The 18,011-nt window shown below is 36.7% G+C and overlaps 1 long non-coding RNA gene across 1 annotated transcript; it reads right to left on the reverse strand.

Moving 5' to 3' along the window:
- Positions 1-16,954: 16,954 nt before the first annotated feature.
- LOC113226412 lies at positions 16,955-18,005 on the reverse strand. The gene is made up of 2 exons (XR_003310094.1): positions 17,759-18,005; positions 16,955-17,254 (listed from the first exon to the last, which is right to left on the reverse strand). It is a non-coding gene; the product is annotated as an uncharacterized LOC113226412 (long non-coding RNA).
- Positions 18,006-18,011: the final 6 nt, after the last annotated feature.

Genomic DNA, 18,011 nt, shown 5'->3' on the forward strand with positions numbered 1-18,011 from the left:
AATGTCTGAGTAAAATCATGTCGATGTAACATGTTGTCGGAGTCGCGCGTGTCGAAGTTCAGTTTTAGAGTCTATAAAACTATCTAAGTAAATTTATACTAATCAATCTTTTTTTGCATAACTCAGACCAGATTAAAACATCCATTAATTTAGTTTATTTTATGTCTCAGAGATTAGTCTCTTAGGATCAAGCATTAAAAAGATGTCCGTATAGATTTTTTGCCTGCTGCCTCTTCAAAAAAGACAGGCTAGAAGCATGTTTGGTATGTTCTACCGTAACTACTGACCCCGTATAATTATAAGCATGACCACAAATATTTAATCTGCTAGTGCGTCGCATAACTTATCACTTACAAAGGAAACTGCATTGAAGGCCTATGACCCGGGACTTTAATTTTTGACTTAAGTACGTCAATAAATAGAAAATGAAACTATTTTTCCGAATTTAAATCGCTTTTATTTGTTTTTTGTAACAAACCAACGTTTCGGGCCCTTTACAGGTACCGTGGTCATGGTTGACTGAGATGGTAAAGTCATTTAAATCCGGAAAAATGGTATAATTTCCTATATGTAACAATCACGAAAACCTAAGAACTCAATATATACATCAATAAATGTTTAATGGCAATAAATACCTCTTGTTAATGATGGCGAAAAACAGTTTTGTATTTCGATACCCTCACATAAGTTGTTGTAAGTCAAAATACCATTTTGTGCTTTGTAACTAAAATATATCCGTTTTTAAAATTAGAGAAATCATTTAGTGTTATTTTTCCGTTCAAACATGGAACCTATAATATGTATATAAAAGGATATATGTAAGTTAAAAAGCAAAAAATTGTATTTAGACTTATAATCACTTACGTGAGAGGTATCCGATTATTTATCCTCTTTGTTTACTTAACTGAGCTTACCTACTTCATTTGGTACTTAATTAATTATTTACCTACTTCGTTCTATAAGATGGCTACCTTAAATTATTCTACTCTTAACTAAGAAGTACGATATAAATTCTTACCCATGTTTAACTAACACCTACTATTACTTAATAAAATTGCTTCAATTTCAAGTGTATATACTTATATATACCCCTAGCACATTGCCAGTATCTATAATTTAAAAGATTATGGATTTTGGCCCATAATCTGACCCGGTTAATGTTTGCGTACAAAAACCACTTTTTATTATATGTAAAAAGAATATTGAAAACCTAAGGGTTAATGTGTAACAGGGCAATAAAGATTTGATATTAAACATATTTTTAATAGGGGTTTAAATATGAAATTGCCGATTTATTTTACTGGCCACTTTAAATTAAAATTAAACCTGTATGGTGTCCGATTTCAGAGTGAAACGTTTTTCACACGAAAAGTAAAACATGCTTAACTTAAAAAACATGATATTTGATTGTTCGACTTTCAATTGTTTTTACATTCAGCTTTTAACGTGAAGACAGATATAGCGAAAATCTGAGTACCTAATTTTCGAATACGAATTTCCACATGGAGTTAACGTAGCAGAAACTGTCAATGCTGTATTTGGAGGGGATTCGGCATACGCAAATACGGCAAACGCCGGCAATACGGCAAATTACGACTTGAAGAAAGAACCACGAGGAAGACCAGTCACAAATGTAAATAACGTTGAATTGAAGGTAATGATGGAAGCCGATCCGTATCAAACTACCACGAAACGTCATGGTTTAATGTTAGCATACCCACAATATGACATATGGCGTTTGAATAATGACGACGGAACTCGCAGCAAAACAGCTTCACCGTTATTGCTCTATGATAACGCAACACCTCACACTGCTTGAGAAACAGTTTTACTACTACAAGACCTGCAGATATAAATTATCCATCATCCTACATATTCGTCGGACCTCGCCCCGACCGACTACCATTTTTTCCCGCAATTTGAATTTTTTTTGTATGGAAATAAAATTCCCAGGAAGCAGTACAAAAATCCCTTCACACAGCTGTGGAGTCCAGGTCTCCAGACTTCTATCGCAAAGGTTTAAATGACCTTCCGATTACATGGCAGAAATGTATAGACAACAAGGGAAAAAACTTTGATTAAACAAGTATATTTAATCTTAAAAAAAATTGTTTTAATTTTTCAGTGCGAAACGGCAATTTCTTACTTTAACCCCTAATATTTGTGTGAAAATATCTTATGTCCGATTTTCTATCAAAATAATTATAATTACACTCTTACGCGATTCCTGTACGATCAGTTGTAGTAGGAATAAGACTAAATTCGTTCCCTGGGTGATGGGTGAACAATAAATACAAAACACACAAATATTTTGCGCTAACACATTCTTTACATAAAAATAGTTTTTTTTAATCCATAAAATGGCTGCGCATACCGCATAACTTCTCATTTCTCGGGAATATACCTACCTGCATAAACCCCCATCCAAATATTAACATGTAATCGTCGGAAAACTAACACAACTCTTGTATAACGTGTCAAGTTCCCAGCATTGTCCAATGTGGCGGTCTATAACCTAAATCCTCTTGTTAGACGACTCCCGTGTGCAGTTCATAACGGATTCATGGTGATGAATATATGATATCGTTAAGAAACGATCTCTTCCAATAAAGAATGTTATATTATGATTTTAGGTATACAAACCGGCTATCAATCAAATGGATACCCGACGGAAAGAGAAACCGTTAGCTATAGATACGTATAAGGTACTCTAAGAAGGTATTGTTAACATTGCAAATACGTTGTCGATCTTAGGTATTAATTAACATACCCATAAATGGATGTTGGGTCCGCGCTAAAAAGTATCCGAACTTATAGGGTATTCAATCGCAAATAGAGCATCAATCGCGTGTCAGTCTTCGTGTGGTCGACCGACAGCGCGCTTGTCAATCATATCAATATTGTATAATAAAAACTTGTGAAAATTGGTAAAATGAATTAGTTAAAATTGACAGTAAAGACTACTCCATTTCTCTTGTGTTCAAGTAGTTTTTACTAGAAGTTAAATATAGTGCACATTAATTTGTTAAGTTTCCAGTAGAAGCTATGGTGAATTATTATTGTTGGAAGTAAAATTAAGCAATACTGCAATGATGTTACAATGTAAATGGGCTTTCTAGGAAGGGCTAAATTCTCTGACTTCGGTGGTTGATTTTGTTTTAATTTCAGGAAAACATTGAGCGCGAAGAAAAAATAACTCGAACTTACATAAGATTCTGTAAATTGGGCAACAAGATTCTTAACAGTTAATGCCATATTTGATCCATCGAATTCAGCTACCACCGAAATCAAGCTAATTTAGTTAATTTTTGTCTAAAATATTATGAAAACGGCAATAAAAACATTCAATAATTTACATAAACATTTACTAATATGACTAACTATTAAATCAGACCTTAAAAACTTGTGATGTGTAGCGTGATTAGTAGTAACTACCACCGAATATCCAAGTAAGCCTGAAACACGCAGCAATCTTGGAATTGTGAAACTATTGTGTATATTTATTAACTATTATATATATACTATATAAATATTATAAAACTATTGCCGATTTTATTGTGAGATTCAGATCATATGTACTGTCATCAACTAAAGTCATTAGACTTAAGACATTGTACGGTTTCAGTTACGAGAAAAATTACAGTTTGTGTTAGATTCTCGAATCGGGACCTGCTGCTGTTGTCAGGTTTTAGGCATTTCGGATTTTTCCCATTAGTTCCGAAAGGTTTATTGGGAAGACTTTGTGCTTTCCGGTTAGCTTTCGACCTATATTATAAACTCTTTTTTTTGTAGATCTTGTTTTGATAAATAAGTGGTTTAAGTAAATTTAGTGCATGAACCATTGACTTAGAAATAAATGGACGACGGGTCTAATACAAAAACCACGAAAAAAATGTCCCAAGTCAACTTATTTAAATGTAGTGACATGTAAAGGAATATGAAAAAGCTAAAACGTTGAATTTAAATTGTAATGTCATCGCAGTACTGTCTAATTTTGTTTGCTTCGTTGTCAGTCGAACAAACGAAGACTAAAGCGTGAATGACGCTCTGTATACGATTTTAACGCCCTATAAGTTCGGACACTTTTTAGCGCGGACCCGACGTCCATATAATTGTAAGTCAATGGCATGGACACAGAAAACTGCGATTTTGGTGAAATGTTTTTAGTTTCTTTATATTTTTTTATGTGACTACGTTTATACAAGTTAATTTCGGACATTGGTTTTTGTATTAAACCTGTCGTCTTTTTGTTGACTTAACAATGAACTTAGGATATAAAACATTAAGGCTTCTGAGTAGGTAATACCTACCAACCTTAAGCTACATAATTTGGCATTAAAAACGCAAAAATTCGAGTTAGCGTAGTGTAAATTGCTGTTGTCGATTTGTTATTATATTTTATTTACGAGACCAAGTGATTGGACGAACAAGTCGCCCACCTGATGGTAACTGACACGCCTGTTCATAAGAGTTGCAGTACCACTCAGTGCTTTAAATCACAACGATCTGAAGGGCACTGCCAATGCGCCCGTCACCCTCAGATATAAGTTGACAAGCACCATGTGCCTGTAATTTCACCAGCACCCTTTCTTCATAACCGGAACGCAGTAATGCTTACATTATTGCTTGGCGGCTGAAATAGGTAAGGGGGCAGTACTTCCCTGGACGAATTCTTTCACAAGGAGCTCTACTGCTGCTAATATAGCAATACATTGATTACTTTATATGCAGTGGTATTATTTTTAGTCACTCGCATATACTTCATGCTCTTTTCCCATCGCGTAGAAGCCACAGCCATTCACTTGCTGCGATCCTGGTACCTCATCAACATTATATCAATTCACTCACTCAATCTACATTGTTGTTTTATTGCGCATTGTTTTATTGGTTTTTTTACTTGACTGGGGACAATCAACCTGTACAGATCCCGCTTCATAACCGGAACGCAGTAATGTTCAAATTACTTTAGTACTTTTTCACGAGGAGCTCTGCTGCTACTTATTTTCAATGCAAATATAATGTCATCACAACGAACATTAAAGAATATGAAATGAAACCATGTTTTATAAACAAAACAAACTTTTCGGGTCCTTTAGACGACATGATCAGTGTCATAGTATTTTTCAACGTAGTTGCAAAAAACTAGAATGGTTTACATTAATTAGACATAACTGGTTGATGACATTACCACCTCAGTCAGCTGTGATACGCGCTTTAGATTCGAAAAAAAAGTTACATTTCCTGTGTGCGACAATCGCGAAAACGAATGACTCAATTTTAAACAATTCCCTGACAGGATAAACTTTGAAAAAAGCACCTGAAACTAAGTTGCATTAGAATCATTGTACTCGGAAGTGGGTCGTGCGATACCCTCCATTAAACAATGGTCCCATTACGTTAGCACGGTGAAGGAAATGAAACGATTTGTCGACGCCACCACCGCCGCGTAAACAAGACAGATTGCTCCCTCCGCGATACATCATACTCCCGACCTTTATAAATAGAAAACTAGCCAATTTATCAATTACGACGTTCTCTATTTATTTTGAAAATAGAGGCCAGTATTTTGGAACATTTCTGCCCTTCTAAATAAATTACTAACGTAATCAACGAAACGAGATCTGCAACCCCCACTTATTGTTTTTTGTTACTTAAAACTGTGTTACTTAATTTTAGTTTAATTGTTATGCAAAATGATCGTAATAGATATTTTTGACTAACAAAAAAAAGTTTATCCGCCCGAAACTATTACCGTCAAGTAGCAGTAGAGCTCCTTGTGAAAGAGTTCGTCCAGGGAAGTACTGCCACCTTACCTATTTCTGCCGCCAGCAGTAATGTGAGCATTACTGCGTTTCGGTTTGGAAGGGTAAGGGTGCTGTTGAAATTACACGCACATGGGACTTTTCAACTTATGTCTCAGGGTGACGGGTGCAGTGGCAGTGCCCGTAAGATCTTTACCATTTAAAGCTCTGTCTGTCTGCCACTCAATGCAACTCTTATGGACAGGAGTGTCGCTTACCACCAGACGCACGACTTGTTCGTCTCGTCTCTGGTGACAATGTTTATTTCAGTTGATAAAGATAAATTTGCTTATTTGTACATTTATTTATACATTTAGAAGAACGAGGACTACTATATGAAATTGCGTATATAGCTATCTTTGTCGTTTAATCATCGCTGCAAAAACGATGAAACAAAATATGTCGGGTTTTTGTAGTTTCTGTTTTGTATATATTTTACATTATATTAGTTAATATTTACGTATTTCTAATTACTCTCATGTATTGGAGTGTATTAAAAATGTTTTCCCCCCACTTTTTACAATAATTTGTATATCTATATATATATATAAATATATCTATATATAATTGGTTGTTTTTATTATTTACTTACATCACGTTTGTCGCGCTCACTTTTTAAATATTTGATAAAATTGTGTGCAGAACTGTCAAAATGTTTTAAAATCAGCTGCGACTTTGCAGCCATGTTTGGCACTGTGCTAATCTTTTGCAATCATTGCTCTCACGATGACATAACAATGCAATGTGATGTCACGGTGCTCACCATGTTAGCTATAGTGATATAATTTTAAATTTACCACTCGAATTTGAGAGCTAAAAATATAATAGTTTTATCGAGGCGCAGTACTTCAGGGGATAATGTGTATAGATACTATTTTATGTCAAACCAACTTTTCTGGTTCTTTTTATGATTACGGCTGCAATGGCACTTGGTTGTCACCAATATTTCATATAAACGCCAAAACCAAAACTCATATCAGTATTGCAATACAAAATCTAGCTGCATCATCCTGTTTTCAATTTTAATTGCAAATCCGTTTTCCCTCAAACTGCACATATATCTATTCAATAAAACTGGTGTCGAAATGTTCGCTTTTTCTGCACCAATTAACGTAGCTCCGGATTTCTCTTTTGAATATTTCGAGTAAAACTAGTTTTCGGGTTTTACGGATTGTACTCGAAAATCCGAGTGCACAAATGAACGCGACATTTTAATTTTGTACAACTCGACTTCTTTAAGTGTAGTTCTAGATAAATTTAAAACAACCATTGGACACTTGGTATAATAAGCGTTTGCATAGTGGTTCATTTTAAAGATCGGCTGTTAAGTATCGGATTTCGATTCTCAGTAGGACCAGTCCTAAATCTTTTGTACATAAGTTGTGTTTATAGTGACCCTCCCTATCAACCTCTTAGTTATACGGGAAGGGTGCTATAACTTATGCGAGCGAGTTCGTACAGGGATCTACTCAGTCAGGACTAATTTAGGACACGAGTTTTTTTTTCGTAGTAGTAGAGCTCCTTTGGAAAAAGTCCGTCCAGGGAAGTACTGTAACCTTGCCTGTATCTGCCATTAAGCAATGGAGTGAGTAATACAGTGTTTCCGTTTTGAAGGGTAAGGGTGCTGGTAAAATTACAGGCACATGAGTCTTGGCGGCTTATGTCTCAGATTTCTGCGATTTAAAGTTCTGGGTGGCGTTGCAATTGTCATGGATAAAAAAATACAAAAATCGAAAAACACAAAGAAAAACCTGCGATCTGACTGAACCCGAACCAGTGTTTGTTGCCATGCCGCGGCCACCGCTCCTAACCATCTGAGCTACACTACCATTTCGAATCTAGTTAGTACGTTAGACAGTTGACAAAAAGTTAATTATGCTGCGTATAATTTAATTACAAAAATTCACTTCCATTCCATTACGCTGTAATGTAAATCGTGCCTTAAGAAGTCATTTATCATCAACCCATTTATACATCCCACGGTTCTCCTCTCCGGCGAGGGTTTAGGACTTCACATGTTTCCTGGTGGTTGTGAACCTCCTCCGCAAAGTGCAGGTTTCGTCACGTTTTCTTCCACCGAAAAACTCATGCTAAATTTCAAATTAAATATCGCACATAAATTCCGAGAAACTCAGATGTACGAACCCGGATTCAAATCCATATCGCCTGCTCGAGAGGCGGTAGATAAAACCGTTAGGCTACCACAGCTAGAAGAAGTCAATAAAATATCAAATATGACAACTGGAGAGCTTATAATATCGCTTATAAAATCTGGGAATCCGTTTCATTTTCGGTTTACGTAAATATGACCATGTCTCAGAGTTTCGGACTGAGTTGAAATGGCTACCAATCCGACTTCGCCGAGATATGCGTTCTTTGTCTTCTTTACAAAATTCTACATTACCCCCAGCTTCCTCAATAATTGTGTACCCGTTTTTCTCCCTTAACTCCTAGTAAAAACATACCTGGGACACTAAAACTCTATTATATCCCCAATCCAACTTCAAGTTCTTCCACAATTATTTTACGACTAGTGCAGCTTGTATGTGGAATAAACTGCGTGCTGGTATTCGTGAAAGTCCGTCTGTCGCATCTTTCAAACTTAAATTAAAAGAGCACTTCCTGTAGAACGCATTAGTTAGTTAATCGGTAACATATATTTATACTAGAAACTTGTTATTATAATATATATTCTGCTTATGTATGTATTTATGTATATAAAGTTCATATATATTACCATCATTTATATATTTTTAAGTCACATTTAAATTTAAATTTTATTGTACAATAATTAGTCCCACAGACTTCACTTTTACACCACGGCTAGGGTTGCCTGGAAGAGATCTCTTCTAGAGATAAGCTCACCTTTGTATATGTCCTTTGTAACGTGTGTTAATAGGGCTAATAAGCCCACCAAAAATTGTACTTGCGTGCCTAGAGAGGAGACGCTCTACAGGTTGTCTTTCGCAAATTGTAAGGTAACCTAAGAGTCATTATGAATTTTACGGCAATCACGTAGCCTTTGGGAAATAACTGTATCCAATAACAAGTTATAAACAAGCCAACTTTCATTAACAGCGGTCTAAGCGCTTTTGCGTAATGCTTAAATATGAACAGACACCCACACAATCTCAGCACGGAGTACTAAAAAACCGACCTCAAAAGTTCGTGGAATTATATCTATTTGCCAAGTTTCATTGAAATCGGTTACCGGAAAGTGCGCGAAATCGGATTCATCCCCTAGTTTGCCACCCTTAGAGGTGGAATATTTCACGTTCCGGTTTTGAAGGGTTAGGAAGCTGGTGAAATTACATGGGACTCGTCAACTTATGTCTCAATATGACGGGCGCAGTGGCAGTGTCCCTTAGATTTTTGCGATTTAAGCCCTGAGAACACTGCAACTGCTATGGACGTGTTGCTTGCTTATCATTTTTTACCACCTGTTTGTCCTGCTACTTAGTATAGTATAAAAATAAAAAATGGTTTAGAATTCAGAAATTAGTGTCAGAAGACAGAGTTAAGTGTCATGTGCTATTATTGTGTGCTACAATTTATTGGATTTTCTTATAAGAATCGGTTGTTTTCAGTTGCTAGTTTTTATGTGACCTTAAAAACTAATTAAAGTTTGTAACCTAAATAATTCAGGGTTATAAATCGAATTTGATGGTATGTTGTATATTTTGCCAATAAACAAATTAAAAAAAATATTATGCGCCCAAAACTGTGTTTCCTCAAAATATTTTCAATGTACTGAGATTGACTTTTTGTCCTTCCACGCGTATCAGCGTCTAACCTACATTTTATTTATTCTTGGTACTTTTAACGAGACCTTCTTTAGGGACCCAACTTGATCAAGATATGTAAGTCGTGATATGCCTCTTCTAACATTTCAATTAATATGTTAAATATATGTGAATATATACTTCTATATAATACGTAATATCAATGATGATGACAAATTTAATTTAAACAAAAAACAAAAGCATATCAATGCCACAAAATTAATTCATTTGAATTTAGAACTTTTGGTGGATGTACATTACATAAGAGTCTATTTACACGGCGTATTTTATTTTACTTTGCACTGAAGTTGACACTTAGAAGTTCATGTAGTTGCTTTATTTCAAAAATTAACTGAAATTAATAAATAAAATTATCTCATAAGAAAAGACTCGATACATACGCGCCACATATCCATCAGCGGTGCATATACGCACAGATGATCGTTGGCGCGTATAAAATACGCCATGTGCATAGGCTCTTAGTAAAAATATCGTACCGACTGATAATACGACAAAGAAATAATTTCTTTGTTTTTTAGAGAACTTTTACTTTGTAAACTACAACAGTTGACCGGTACCGAGATTAACCGGGACAGTTGCTTCAGCTGTACCGAGCACAAGTCCAATCGCGCATGGAGTACTGCTGCCACCTTTGGGATGGCTCTGCTACATATCAGCTGGCCACTTTGGATTTATTTGACAACCGTGCCAAGTTATAGGTGACTCGGAATGAGTGGAGGCGAAGCTGCAGAGCCTTGAACACCGCCGTAAAGTTGCCTCCTTATCGTTATTTTACAGGATACATCACGGAGAGTGTGCGATGGAATTACACGATTTAATTCTGCCTTCCTTGTCGCTTTCCATCAGGTGAGATGGAGTTCAAATACGCACTTATATTTTATAAATAAATAAATTAACAAATAAAGCAAACTACAAGCATTACAACTTAAAACAGGACTTAAAAGTTGGCAGTAGGTAACAGTGGAAGAATTTTCTGTAGTCATTACATTTCTTTTCAAACTGAGGCTCATGCATTTCTAACTTAAGGACAAGAAGGAAAGAACTCACGAAAATATCTTGACTTAAGCCGTATGTTTCATTTTTTTATTTTCTTTAGATGTTTTGTTGTTTTTTCCGTCACGTGTGACTGTCGTCGGTGTAAGTAAATTGGAAGTTCCTTTATATGTTTTTTTTACACCCAAGTATCAAGGTTTATTACTTTTCTTTGTGAAAAAATAATCTAAAAGAACAAACAACAATTATTAATGTTTAGGTACATGTATATTCTGATAACAATATAATTAACTATGAACCAATAATCTTAGAAATGTTTTAATGATATGACGACCTCGGAGGCTCAACAGTTTACAATGTGGGCTATTAAGGTTTCGGGTTTGATTCCCGGTGGGAACAATTTGGGAAATTAACTTCTCCAATTCCGTTGCTCTGGTAATAAAAGTCAGAGAACTTCCTAATTTGACGCCGGGTAGTTGGTTTGGTAGTCTGGTACATTATAAAAATAATAATATACCAGGTATTTTTTTTTGTAGTTGATATATTTTTGTTATCCGTCTAAGATACTTTGATTTTAGATTCGCTCGCTCAGCTCGTGCTGCTTGTTCATGTACTAACCTACTAAATAAAATTCATTTGTTTTCTTTTGAACCACCATGGAACCCAGTGTGTGACAATAATTAAATTATTTCGTCAATATGAAGATTCAGCGTTGTAAACTGTATAATCGAAAACAGACACGATTCCCTGCGCACCTTCGGCTTTTAATTTATAGTTTAGTATCAAAGAAACATGCACCATAGCGAGTCATATAGATATTATATGTGTAATATCCTTATATAATAAACATTACTTAATTTGTAATATTTAACAGGTTCCTACAGTGTGGTGAAAATGTTTTTTATAGAATTATTTATGTATTTTCGGTAAGTTAGTATTTCTTTCGGAACTATGGTATATTACTCGGAAATACGGTTTTTTTTCTTAGAATTATAATTATAATTATAGATTGTGGTCATTTTTCAGCAACTCATTTTAACGCAGCTTAGTTAGTATTACAGTTCGTCACACTTCGTTGCAATTTTATTTGTTTTTCGGGGCCTTTACTATTTCCCTTTAAAAAATACACAATATTATGTTTAAAAGCCGTGTGTACGAGTAAAACACCTAAGCAGGGACTTTCGAAATTTCCACTTCGTCTTATGAACCTGTGACAATGCGTAAAGTGATTACGTTAAGCTGAGGCAGCAGGTCGTGTAATCAGGACTATGAGCTTAAAGAAATAAGTAAATATACCGTACGGAGGTGTCACCAGATCGTGAGAAGCGTATTAAGTGTCGTATTAGATTCTGGAAGAAATGTTCGGAATGTTTTGCCTGAATTTTGTGGAACGAGAATTCAAGGTTCTCTTTTTAACTTCCAACGTAAAAGAGTCGAAGCCTTTGTCTATGTATGTGTTTGTTTGTGGTATCGAAACTCCTAAACAGATGGTTTAATCTCAAAGAGATTTTTTTTTATTTGAAAGTCAATTTGATCGGAATGGTTCTTGCCTATGTTTGATGAACCTTTGCATAGCTGTTTAAAGAACATCTGCTCTTATACCAGTTTCTGGAAGGATCACAGTCGTAAAACCCTGATTGCCATAGTGGGAGGAGATCTTTCGTTGTCAACTATTGTGAGCGCAAAAACTCTATGGTCTCCTTTTGCGAGAGCGTAGTCTCGTAGAAAGAGACTTTGGAACGCCTCAGAGATAATGAACCCCTCGCTGACGCGCTTCGTAGACGGCGGCCGGGGAGACGAAGCAGGCAGTACGCCCACATTCTTCTTGGCGCCCTTATATCTATGTCGTGACTCCCTCCAAAGGTCTGTGCCCACTGCCTGCGGGCCATCGATAGAGACATACCAGTAGGATGTGCAAGCAGATCCTGAAGCACCTCCCTGTGGCGGTGGAGTTAACCGCTGGGTTTTAGTTGCTCCTCCGAGCTGGTCCCTCCAACCACGTAGGTTTCTGGGAACAGGATAAACGCCTCGGCGTCGGAAAGTGAGTGTGCCTTAGAACTCCGCCACTAAAGAGGAGTTTGGGTAGTGGACTTTAAAGACAACGGCTTAGCGTTGGCAACCGTCAGTTGTACAATGCGCAACGGGAAATGAGCGAGAGGAAATAGGGGGAGTACAGTACGTGTACCCGAGGCGGGTCACCCGAGGCGGTTCACCCGAGGCACTAGCCTCTTAAGGACGGAATGAACTCAGTGACACTGGCTGGTTGGGAGTTAGAACCTGAACTTAGAAAGTTCCTGTGCACGCACAGGTTATAGTGCAGTCGTGAAGTGAACATTTATTTTGCTTCCACCTATCTGATGGACTTGAGATTTGGTATGATATGAAAATCTGATGATATGACAATAATTTGGTAACCTGCAACCAGGACAGTCTGCAAACTCCCCAACCCCTCAACAACTTCCAGCAGAACTATCGTGTTTGGGCTCATTGAATTCGTCTCGATGTGTAGTTGATATATATGGTGACTTTTATTTACTTTTTGTATTACGCTGCTTTGCATAAGGGGGTTTAAATTCTAATTTAAATTTTATTTTAGTAGCAATAGAGCTTCTTGCGAAAGAGTTTGTCCAGGGAAGTACTGCCACCTTACCTATTTCTGCCGCCAAGCAGTAGGCGGGTGCAGTGGCAGTACTCCTCAGGCTGCACATGCAACAGTTATAGACAGGCGTGTAGCTTACCATCAGTCTCACGACTTGTTGGTCCCCTCACTTGCTATCGTTATAAAAAGAATTATTAGAAGTACTGACAATTGAAATTAAAAGCATCTTCATATTATAAGAGAGTAAATTAGACTTGATTTTATGAAACTGCATAAACACTACTATTACAAGAAATAATCATATTACTACGAAGAATGTGTGAGAAATTTCATTGATGTTTTTTTGTAAATGTATTTAACGCAACTATAGCCAGCAACTATAACCAAGCAGCAATGTGAGCATTACTGTATTTCGGTTTTGAAGTAAGTGCCTCAGATCCGTGCAATTTAAAGCTATTAGTGGTAATGCAACTGCTTACAACAGGCGCGTCGATTATCAACACCAAGCGCACGACTTGTAAAATTCGTAGTCCCGCGCTAAGAAACTCTGTATAAGTGCCATGGAGACACATGCATAGACAAACCACAAATTACACTCAAAATCACGAGATAAATAAGCCATACAAATATTTCTCCCGGCCCGGGAATCAAACCCGGAATCCCTGCATGGCAAAACAGGATGGTAACCATTCGTCTACGGAAGCAGGTAATTTGTTCCCAATCATCGAGGAAATACGAGCTAAAGTGTTCTCTCCATTTTTTCTCATTTTTTTTTTCATCATAATGAAACCTCGTAAATGTAAAACGTATATCAACAGGAATCTTATTATAGAAGCGTCGTTAACCGACGTGAAAGGAAGCGTATATGAAAATTTAATTTCATTAGTAAATTGAAGATGACAGTGTGATATTTTGCTAATGCTCTTTGTAGCATGCTAAGGAGCGATTAGACAATATGTCCTCGTTTACGGCCACGTTAACCTTAAATTATGGCAAAGAATTGGATTAAATGTAGGAAAAAGACGAGTCTACGTAAAAGTTGTACTGACTTTACTAGAAAGTAACCTATTTGTTATTCCCTGTACGTATGTTATCTGTTGTCAATTTGGTTGTCTTCTTCTTTTACAGACTGTAGTTATGTACTGTTGAGTATAGTTTTTTTTATTATACTAAGTGACAGGACGAACATGTTCTGTGACCTAACCTGGTGTTAAGCGACACGCCTGTCCATGACAGTTGCACTGCCGTTGCACTCGTCACCTTGAGACATGAGCTGACCTTACCATTCAAAATCGGAACCCATTACTGTTCAAATTACTGCTTGGTGGCAGAAATAGGCAAGGTGGTAGTACTTCCCTAGACGAACTCTTTCACAAGGAGCTCTACTGGGTGTAATTATTATTCTAGTTATAAGTAATGAAATTTAAAAAACGAATTTCCATAGAATAAAGAATAGCAAATAAAATATCCAATAAAAGCAAGGAGAGACTTATAGTATCATAGTTACACAAATCACCAGCAAGAAAAAGAAAACAAAACATATAAAACTAACAAGAAAATAATAAAGAAATTAAATCAAATATACAAAGAAGCATATCATCGCCAGACGCGTGAACGAACAACACACTTGTTTAACTACTTCGCTTCCAAATGGCTGCTTCCTTCAACACCAATATCATATAAATGTCGTATAACAAATTTTGGTATAATAATTTATCTTTGTAGTAGATGATAACGGATAATTGGAATTTCTAATACGCCATGATTTTCGTTTTCTCATACAATTAATAATGATTAGGCGATCTTCGCTCTGAAAAAGCTATACGTAACATGCCCGTGACTTGATTAATAAGGAGATTTGGTAAAAAATTAATACTAAAAAAAAATTAAAATGGTTTCACTTGAAATCTTGTGGAGCTAATTTTGTTACGCAAACGCATTAATAATAAAATGGACAGCTCGCAATTATTGATAGCAATGTTTAGATTTACCATTCCCCGTAAAATACCCTCATAGTAGGATTGTTGCCCTTCTGAAGAACTAAATTAAGTCTCAATAATAATAAATTTATTCCTTTAAAAACTACACAAAGCATACAATATAGAAAATAAATAGTACTACAAAAATCAAAACATACTACGACAGATGGTACTTAAAACAGAAAACTTGAGCTGTAATTACTATCAACAGTAACAGCAGTAGCAACAGTGTCACAGAGATACAGTCCATGCAATTTTATACGGACATGATAAAAGAATGTTCAGCAATACTTTATCAGAGAAATTTAAATTAATCCTTTAGAGGTCAAACAAAAAAAAGAATCATTGAAATCGGTTCACAAATGACGGAGTGATCGCGTGTTTTTTTTAAGTTTATAAAAATTTCTTAGAAATTTTTTGTTGTAGATTGAGCAATTTTTTTTCTACCGCCAACGAACGGTTGTATGGCAGCCATATTTGGAAATAGCGTAAAACCAATTTCGAGTATAAATAGTTATTGAGACTTGTAGAGACCTCCACATGCTAATTTTCAGCCGAATCAGAACAAGTCTCTTTCGGCAGCTATGTTGAACGAAAAAAACGCTTGTTTGGCAGCCGTATTAAAAAATGGCAAAAATAAACTTTTGACCCCAAATTGTGATTAATAACACCTAAACACCTCGATTGAAACAAGGTTTTCTTCGGCCGCCATTTTGAGTTTGCCATCTTGAATTTTTTTGATACAGACAATTGACGATTGTTACCCTGTATGATATTCCCTCCAGCACCTCCTACCTACCTCTCATAGTTTCCGTGATAGAACACCTTGAAGTTTGTATGGCGGCCATTTTGTTTATTTTAATTTCGAACATTTTTTATACAAATATGGAGGGGTCCATATATTATAGTTTTTGCAGGCCGCTGATCAGTCTCTCATATATTCCACATTCAGGTCATCTCATATTTGATTCTTTGCTTTGGAACCCATCCGCGTACAACGATATAATATATTTTTTTCCACCATATCGAGAAGTATGCGTTCTATTTGTATCAGTGAGTCGGAAAGGGTTGCTTTATATATATAATAAAATTAAGGGTTTTTTTTTCAAATGCGGTAGCACCCCCTGGATAGTATCAATGCCCCCCGATTACTTCCGAGGCCGTAAAACTTTTCAGCGCCCACAGGGGGCGTCAGGAACCACTTTGAGAAACTGTGGTATAGACTAAATTGATTTGGATAGGTGTATTATATCTGTTTTTACCTTTGAAGATAAATTTGGGGGAAAGCCCACAGGAAACCTACGCATTTTATTGCTAATCGTCGAAGTTATTTACAGACTGAATGCCTTTTCAATATTTTTATTTGGGTAAATAGATGCTGCGGCAAGTTAATTGGTGTTTGTATACCTAGTTATTTGACTTTCCTTTTTACGAATTTTGTTTACTCAAACTGGGGTAACCATGTTAATATCAGTCGAAAGATAATGCAGGTGAGACTTAATAAGCGCAATTATGTTCTTGGTTTGCTCCCCGGAACATAATTTCTTACTTTTAGACTCACTGTAGTAGAAACAAGCCTTTTTTCGGATCTAACTCGCGTATTCATTTTTCAAATAAACCAACGTTTCGGATTTCGTTTTAATTACAGGTTTTATAATCACAGCTGGCTGAGTAATTGAGATACTACACAGATACTAACTGTCGCGAAAACCTAAGAATGTCTTTTGTAACCTGGGTTCCCTACCTTTCCCTAATAAGGGTGAAAATAAAAGAAGGTAGGGCGGTTAACTGATTTAATTAAAAAGAGAAATGAATCCCAGGGTACATAAAAATTTATGAATACGTGGGCTCCGGCCTAAAGGTACGGATCGTTAGCACTCCCGGGGTTATGCACTCCCCTGGGTAAAGGCCGGCTGGAATGTAGATAGCCGGCGCCTTGTCGTGTCGGAGACGGAAGATGTTGAAGGAGGACTCCGACGGGAAGTGAACCCGGAACTGCGGCTGCCAGGCACGACGCGCGTCGCTTGAAGTTGGTGTTTGCCACGTAGTGGCCGAGGGTCTTAAACCCTAACGGAGTTCCTGTAACATGTTACAGTGCGGGTATACTGCGCTGCTGTGCACGCGCCCGTTGCGATTCCGTCCCGGCAGCTTAAGGAATGCTTTACCCAATGAGGGAACGCTTACGTATTAATCCTGCTGCCGGGAGAAATCACAACGGAATGTAAAACTGAAAAATAAAAAAAGGTTAAGTACTTGTGGGTAGGCAGAAGGCACCCACAAGCAAGAACAAAGCTAGATAATACGAAATAAATACAATGTGAAATGACACGTTGACTAAAAGGAAAATTAAAAAGGTCAAGTCACGTAAAACCGCGTGGCATCGCATGTGCCTTCGTTAATTACGCGGATTCATCAAAATTAAATAACTGGCTGCTGGATTGTTGCTGCCAGCCGTAAGGGAACGTATTTGTTTGACCTAATGATGTACAGGAACCGCGTAATTAACGAATGCACATTCCGCGACCGCCATTTTACAAAAATAGCGAATTACGAAAATAAGTGGTGTGGTATTGGAATACTCACCCGTATACGGGAACTTCTTATACTCACAAGTTGTTAATATCAAAAGCAATTGTCGTAGTTGCCGAAATGCGGATTTATATTTGCAATTTAAGTATTTAGGAGCGCGCGTAGTCGATGCTGGCTCGTGAGAAATGTGGCGCGGACGCCGTCGCGACTCCTTTTATATGCGAGCCGCAGAGAATCCACGCGTAAGCATTAGCACTCGTTTAACCGATTACGTAGAAAAAAGGGGTATGTAACGTTTTTCGTTACA

Source organism: Hyposmocoma kahamanoa, unplaced genomic scaffold, assembly GCF_003589595.1.
Source record: "Hyposmocoma kahamanoa isolate Upper Pololo Valley unplaced genomic scaffold, ASM358959v1 190, whole genome shotgun sequence".
NCBI classification, from domain to species: Eukaryota; Metazoa; Arthropoda; class Insecta; order Lepidoptera; family Cosmopterigidae; genus Hyposmocoma; species Hyposmocoma kahamanoa.